Below are 8,572 nucleotides of genomic sequence, written 5' to 3'. Positions count from 1 at the left end.
ATTCCTCATTCAATATGTAACAACGAAACTACTACACTTATAAAGTAATCAATATCAAAAAGTTAACCATGATAGAAAAGAAACTTTGTAAAAATATTTAGAAATAGTATCATGTTATATAAATATCCTAAATCATATGAGATTAACCATGATAGAAAAAGAGTTAAACCAATCCATAAATATGTCTATCATGGTTAAAAGAACTTTCCTAAATTAACTGCGTGCAAAAAGATATTCATAATGGATAGGGCTTTGGGTATTATAAATCTAGAATATCATTTTCAACCATAAGCCCGTAACACGATTTTACTAAATAGTACCTTTCATAACTTTCAACAAAATCAAAAGTCATTTCATGTCAAAGATCACTGTGGATTCACCACTCATATCAAACAAAAGAAATCACATGCAAATGCCTAAAGGCCTCCGGCCTTCTACCAGCATACAGTCCAGTAACAGTTCTCAAAAGTACACTGTCAAAATAATCAATCTCAAACATATCAGAGTATGTGGAATGGGCCCTATCATGGCAATATACATCTATCCAACACAATCAAAAGAGTGGAAGCGCTACAATTTTGCAATAGCAGCTCAAGCTTCCAGAGCCTTCCCTGACTGACCCGAACGGGAACTATCACCTGGAAAAGTGTTAAATCAACGGGGTGAGACAAAAGTCTCAGTAACCAGCAATCCTACTTATCAAGCATACAAGTAAGTGCTCGTGACGTGTCAAGTGAGACAAAAGCAAATTCATAGTATTCCAACAAATTTCATATTGTCAAAGCATATAAAAAGTATAATCAATAATCTTTTCACCTCCCTTATATCCACCCACCTTATATCCTCTGACTAAACCCATGGGCTAAATCCTCATCCATGTGACTAGTAATTAGACAAGCTCACCGATCAAGTGATATGGACCGGCCAAAATCCACAGAGCACCAGACCGGACCATGGGTTCCCCCTCTAGTCTACTAGTAGGGTGTCAATGCCCTATAATGAATAATTGGGCCAAAGGACCAATCAGTGTACACCCGATGGCCCTACCACCTTATATCCTCAAATGTACATAATTCACCCCCTTATATCCTCTTTGTTATAGTACCCATCATCAACATCTGCCACCCCTCATATATCAACACTCAAAATATTGCATTCATAAACAATCATCAACATGTAAAAATCAATTGGGATTTTCCATTTTTCAATTGACTCATAATACCTAAGATCATCATAATAGTAAACATATATCTTTTGCAACAAAAGTCTCACAAGACAATTTCAATAACAACATACTTTCATAGCTCACATCGTAATTCAATAATATTTCATAAATTCCTTATAATTCAAAATCAATCACAAACAACCTACGAGCATGAATAATAAGTGGAAAGTGGTTACCTCTTGTCTAGAACAAGTATTACCACAAGGTTAACCCCGTGCTCATACCAATAGCCCAATAATTTAATCTACACAACCAATACATTTACATATCAATACACAAGCTATTTAATTAATTACTTAAACTAAAACATATATATATAAGTTAAAGTTTCTAATTCTATGCTAAACCCAAACCTCTCATAACCCATAATTAAGTCTTTTAGCACAAAATTTATATATCCTCACAATCCAAAATTTTCATTTAAACATTTCAAGGTATTTACTTTAATACAGATTTTTCTCAAATTTTTAAATCTGAAATCATCATATTTAAAATTCAAAAATCCTATTTTAACTTTAAATCTCAAAAACCAACCATTAGAAATTCACTATACATCAAATGCATCTAAGTAAATAATTTAATCAACAGTTTCATGGTATAAATATCATATTTTTCATAAATAAATATCTGTTTAACTAAAATAATTCATTTAAAAATATTAGGTCAGTCAATAAATAAAACTAAACTGATAGAAATGATCTACTAAAATAGCTCTACAATATTATGCTTACCTATCATCAAAACTCAACACTTGCTTCAAACCCTAAACCCAAAAATTATCTCTAAACAGTATAAAACTACCATCATTAGATAGATTTAGATGAGTGGAAAAACTTTCATGAAGAGAGTTTAATGAAAAGAAGTCATTTGGCTTACCAAAATGATCTGCAAAGTTGAAACCCTACTGGAAAAATGAGAGGAGGCGCCGGAGAAGGTGAAAAAGAAAAAACGTCGAAATGTTTCTCTCTCTGGCCCCCAACGGTTAAAATAATATTTTGGCAAAAATTCCAGTTAAAGACCCCATATTAAAATGGGACAAAATTATAGTTTGGTACCCCTTTTTTTCCCTTTTTTTTTTTTAATCCGTTTTATTATTATTATTATTCAGAAATTTCCTTATACATATTTTATAAATCTTATTTTCAATAATTCTCTTTTCTTAAATAAATAGAGAATAAAACTCATTTATCAAGCATTAAACTCCTTCTAAACTTAACTAAACACTAGGAATAATAATAAATAAAAAAAATTGGGATGTTACACAATATCATTCAATCGCTATCCCTTTTGGTTTACTATCCCTTAGGAATTTCTACCACTATTCAAGGATTTAACAAACCTCAAATATTTTGTCCTATTACTTTGCCTCTTTCGAGGTTACATCGATTACTTGAGGCTCAAGTTGTTACTCTGCTTTCCTACTAGGATATAGACTCCTGCTTCTGTTAGGCCAACTACATTCTCGGTCATTTCATTAGAGGTCATGCAATAAGGAGCCTTTGAGTTAGACCCGTTTCGACATCACTCAATTGCAACTCTATTTCCTTTTTCTGGTAGAAGTTCATTAATCTTCTTTTGGGAATTCCCCAAACATTCTCTTTTTATTAACATTTCCTCTACTTCCTCTTCTATCTCTGTCTTGACCAAAAAGTTACCATGTACCTTTAATAATCCTACCTTAACATTTCTTTGCTTGGACCTCACGAATGAAATCCAATCCCACCTCTAGGCAAGAGACAAGTTCCTTAAAAAGGAAGATTAAAGTTTTAAATGTTTGATGCCAAGGGGAATATTATTAAATAAAAGTTAATTCAGGCCAATTTTCAAAATCCATGCCACAAGACAACATACATATCAGGTCAAGAATGGTTTAGCAAGGTGCATACCGAATAATAAAATTTTAACACGCACTAGAGGTTACCACTCTAGTGCTAGGGGGAGTGAAATATATAAATCACATGGCAATGCATCATAGCAAAGCCTAATTGCCCATTATAATCATGTAATAAAAACAATGGCCGGCACCAGAATCAAATATTGCACCTCGTGCAATTATTTATATGAATTATATCTCAAGTCACCTCGGGCGACTTCCGAGTTTCTTCCTGGGTCAGGACAACACTTCCTTGCAAAGTGTCCGAGTTTTCCCATAATGATAGAACAAATTCTGACCTACTGTGTATGGCCGATCTTCGTGATTTCTACCACAAGTTTCACAATTCAGGCCTATCTAAAAATGTCTGGTCCTCCTTAACGCATGCCCTTTTTAGGCTATTACTAAAATTGAAATTTTTCTTCCTATTGCTATAGGAAGCTCCCTCAGTCATCGTCCTTACCTGAGGTTCGCTCGACATTATTCTAGTACAGCCAGAATGATTCTAACTACTCTCAGTATGTCACTTTGTTGAAATTTTCAAATTTCCTGGGGGCTACCTCTTTCTCTTTGTTATGGTCTTAGGCTCCTAATCATTTTCTCAATGAACCACCATTCGTCATTCATATGTTGCAGATAGGTAGAGTATTGAGATAACTTAATGTATCTCGCCAAATATTCATCAAAAGGCTTCTCTTCCATTTAATTTGTGGTGGGGGATTCAGTTTCTTCCTCATCCCCTATTGATCTCGAGAAATACTTTCAGGAGAATCAACCCTTAAAAGGTTCCCAAGTGATTAGGGTCTCAGTACTTGGAAAACTATTTCTGAGTTCTTTCACTACCTATCCGCTTCTCTCTTTTTAACTCATAATTTGCCATTTGTACTTTGATCTCAGCAGAGCAATCCATTGCTCTATAGATTTTCTCTGGCCAAGTGATCTAGTCCTCAGCTATTTGCATATCCAGTGAGCCCACAAATGCTAGTGGATTATGCTTGCGAAAGTGCGTAATTCACTATTACAAATTATCCACTACCCTTACAGGCCTTGCCTATTCTACTATCGATGCATGGAGTTGGGATTGGACTGGTTGGGCCATCCCAGTTACTCCTTGTTCAGGTTGTTGCATGGCTGTTGTTACTGCTGCTGCTATTGCAACATCCCTTCCTTGCTCTCGGTGAGCCTGGGTTACTTACAACTCTTGCATCATTTGCTGTTGTTCCTCTAATCAGTTCATTATTATTTAAATTGGACTAACAGAGGGTTTGTTCTATTCTTCTCCTTCTTGTCCATCACGTCTTATCCTCACCATACTTGTTATCTCTTCTTAACCTCAAAAGGAACAACATTATTATATAACCTTTACTTTGATATATAAGCCCTTTCATATACAAAATAACAGCGTAATTCCATCAGTTACAACCAATCATATTAAAAGTCACTTACCTAGTACAAGCATATAAGACTAGCCAGGAAAAGGAAAAGTACAAATAACAAAGTTTCCCAAAATGTCTATCAACTGCTTGAAAATAAGTCCATCTATCCTCTCACAAATAACCGGTATAGCTCTGCCAAATCTAGGTGTTCAGGAGGGAAGCTAACAGTACTCCACCCTAAACATCAACACTCAGGGTTTGTCCCTCCTTGCTTACTACTGTGTATAACAGTCAGACTTGATAGAGTAAATCAAGATAAACTATGGCAGACTGATTCTCATTCCTCTTTACATGTCTACTCAGAAATATAAACTCCTTATTCAGGTCCTCCTTTGTTTTAAATTCCTTAGGTACTGGTAGCAATTCCTCCTCTAGAGGTAATATTCTACTAGGACCTGTCTCATCGTTATTTTTCCCTAATTTGGGTACTAGCCGGGAACGTAATGTCGACTGTGAACTTGGCATTGGCCGTGTACTAGATCTTGCGTCGTCCTCATGTAGCTCTATTATTTGGTTAGAGCCCACTCTCAAATAAATATCCTCGATTTCATTGGGGAATTGGTAGTATCCTAATGGGGGAGCAAGATCATTGGGATTTTCTACCAAAGGGTGATACCAATTTGGGCATGGCTCCCTAGACATCCTCTGGTTCACAGTTTCCATGAAGAGATCATCTTCACAACATGCCATAGTTTCTACTTCTGCTCTTTCCTTATAACATAGTAAACCAAACAAACAATATAATTCAAGCAACACTATGTAACACGATGCTGTATAGTAGCACACAATGCACTATTAGCACAGCATTCATCAACCAACAGTCAAAACCTTTAACCCATAACAACTTAACACAAGATCAGAGCACCGCATATTTGCCAGAACTTGGCTCTAATACCAAAAATATCACACTTTACTTTTGTACTTCATTTTACCTCAATTAGAATAATTTGGAATCACTTATCATGGCCTTAGGTATGAAAAATTCAAACGGTAAATTTTCTTATAATCGGGTTACTATTCATTATAACCCTTACAAAGGTCAAACTTTGAAAATTCATAACTAATTCTAAAAAAATCAAATTGAGATGATTCCAAGTTCTATAGAAAGATCTTGACATGCTCGTTAAAGGAAAAATGGTCATTGGTATCTAGAATTCATGCATCAATCCCAGATTTTGTTCAAAGTGGTACTGTTTATTTGGTCATTTTTTAATTTTTCATGATTTATGCCCAACTTTGGAAGGGCATAACATTCTGCATAAAACTCCAAATTTAGTGAATTACCACTTTTTTTAAAGATGAAAATGAGATCTATAAGCTTACCAAGTTTCAATTCAAAAATCATCCAATTGCACAAAATTTTATTGGTCAAACTTGACCCTTAAAAAGTCAATTTTTATCCCCTTTTTGCTATTCTTGCCTTTTTTTTCTTTTCCTTTCTTTTCACATAACCTTTCCAATCATACCTCATATGCTTAAACATAATGCCTTGATCAATTGCTCACATATAAGTATACTTGATCATTGATCCAACATTCCAACATAATTTACAATAATACATAACAATTCATAATAATTACAAAATATAATTTCAATGGCATTAGATTCAACCCTCTTCCAATATGATTTTCTTCCCTTTCTCCTTGCCTTTGGTAACACCACTTGAGATTTCTATTGATTGTTATACATTGAGGCGAATGAGATTTCATAGAAATCTCAAAAGAAATTATAATAATAATATTAAACATGCAAGAATTATTACCATCAATTCATAAAACATTCTTTTATCTCTTTGCCATATAAACACCATATCAAAGCATTCCAAGTCAATAAATTAATGCATTATGCCAAGGCATACTATGCAAGCAAATTCAATGCATTATCATCAAACAATTTCAAGTAACATATGACATTTATTCCAAGAATAATATCATGTAATAATCAAGCAAGTCAACAATAAATTGTAAATTCCATGCTACCTCTTTTTAGTTCAATATTTTCAGCCTCTTCAATTCCCTTGGGTTCCTCCTTGTTCTTTTATACAATGCCTATCAATTCATATATAAACATATTCCAAATTATCAATAATTCAATCATAAACATTAATGCTCAACCTTGAATTCAATTAAAGCCCTTTTTCCTTGATTTTTGAAATAATTAATTCCTCTTTGTTTCCATCAATCTCTTGATTTATTCCTATACAATTCTTCATGTAGAATCTAAATATCAAATCAAATTTATCAAAATCACACTCCTTCCTCTTCAATTCACTTTGGCCGAAAAGGGGATATTGTTTTCCAAAAATTTTATTTTTTATTCCAATGATTTTAAACATTTTCTCTTGGTGTTTCTCTACACAAAAATACCTTTTAAACTTATTAGAATCATCAAATTACAGCAAAACAAATTCCTACCCCAAGAAACCATAGTGGTCGAATTGTATGCTATAGGACCCTAACTTTGATTTCTTCAAAAATTCAATCCAAGCATCAACTAAACATGTAATTTCAAACTCATAACTAGGGTTCCTATCCTTTCCTAAATCATTCTTGATCTGGCCGAATTGCAGCAGCATCATACCATAGAATTTTCATGAAATATCAATCAAAATAACCCTTAAATCCAACCAAAATTAAGTTTAGATATACCTTAATGGGTCCTAACTTGAAGCTTGACAATTTTTCTTGGATTTGGAGGACATTTAAAGCTGTTTGGAGGTGAGTTATTATTTGGCAGAATTTTCCCTTAATTTGCCTAATTAGCCAAATTATGTGTAAAATAAGGGGGTATTTACAGACAGACAAAATATGACCTCCTCCCCTCATCAATGGCCAAAATTTGGCGAGCAAAAATGGCCATGTAGCTGCCATCAAACCCTCTAATTTTTTAGATCATGCCATGTGTTCATATTCTAAAAATATTCTATTGATTTTTCTGTGAAAATTAGGCGTAAACCAAATTAGGAGAAAAATTTGCATAATTTTTTAGGCCTTTCTTGGCCCAATGTGGGGCCCACTTTGTGGCCCACGATTTAGATATCAATTTCAATCAATATTGAAGCTTATCAGTCACTATTCACTTGTAACTTTTCATAATTTTTCTTGACCTCTAAAATTTCATTTTTCTCCATGAAAAATCCTATTTGAATATAAGAATGCAATCTTAAAAATTCTAGAATTTTTCTGCACCTCTAACTATTTATTTTAAATTTCTTTCCAAATAGGACTTTATTGTTAAGACTTTTGGGAATAAATTCTCTAAAATTAATTCCCATACTTTCAAGGCTTGAAATCAATTTTATAAATTCTTACAAATATTTAGATAATTATTCCACATTTTTTCAAAATTATTGAGCCTTCTAAATATTTATAATAATTATTTTCACTCAATTTTCACTATTTTTCCCCAAAAACCTATGTTTTTAGGAAATTCTATAAATAACTATTTTCACACCTTTTTCACCTTTAAGGCCTCCATCGAGGTTCCAAAACCTCTAATTTACCTTTTTACCCTTTTTTGAAAATCTTCTAAAATTTTTCTCTATTTTTTCCATTTTGTCCTTCCTGGACTGATAATTCCAAAAATATCAGTTTGGACCCTCTCCGGATTTTATGTCATGCTGGCGTTGTCAGATAGTCTACTTTCTGTATTGGCTCTTGACTTAATTTTTCATGAATATTGTCAGGGTTAATTTTTACAGGATGTGATACTTGTATAATGGAGGATTTTAATAGGAACTTTGCAACGTTCCATTTTTTCTGGGCAAGTGAAGAAACAGTTATACAGGGCTTGGAAAAAGGCAGTAATACTAAAGCATCTGGGCAGGAGTATTGGTCATAAAGCTTTGGAAACCAGACTCCAAAATCATTGGGCTAAAAGAGGCATGATCAACTTAATCAATATTGGCCATGGTTTCTTTGTTGTTAAACTTTCAAATAGAGAAGACTATTTTAATGCTGTGACTGGAGGACCCTAGACGGCTTATGATCATTATCTGACAGTAAGACCTTGGAAGCCATGGTTTAATCTAACACAATC

General features: G+C 33.6%; 1 long non-coding RNA gene across 1 annotated transcript; it reads right to left on the bottom strand.

The window, feature by feature from the left end:
* Window positions 1-453: 453 nt before the first annotated feature.
* On the bottom strand, window positions 454-2,136 carry LOC114756886 (uncharacterized). The gene is made up of 3 exons (XR_003741512.1): window positions 2,102-2,136; window positions 1,402-1,469; window positions 454-638 (listed from the first exon to the last, which is right to left on the bottom strand). It is a non-coding gene; the product is annotated as an uncharacterized LOC114756886 (long non-coding RNA).
* Between the last annotated feature and the right edge of the window lie 6,436 nt (window positions 2,137-8,572).

The sequence above is a fragment of the Neltuma alba genome, unplaced genomic scaffold, assembly GCF_004799145.2.
Source record: "Neltuma alba isolate B1F8T4 unplaced genomic scaffold, ASM479914v2 tig00010534_pilon, whole genome shotgun sequence".
In the NCBI taxonomy this organism is placed as follows: Eukaryota; Viridiplantae; Streptophyta; class Magnoliopsida; order Fabales; family Fabaceae; genus Neltuma; species Neltuma alba.
This window is presented reverse-complemented; position numbering and strand designations above follow the sequence as displayed.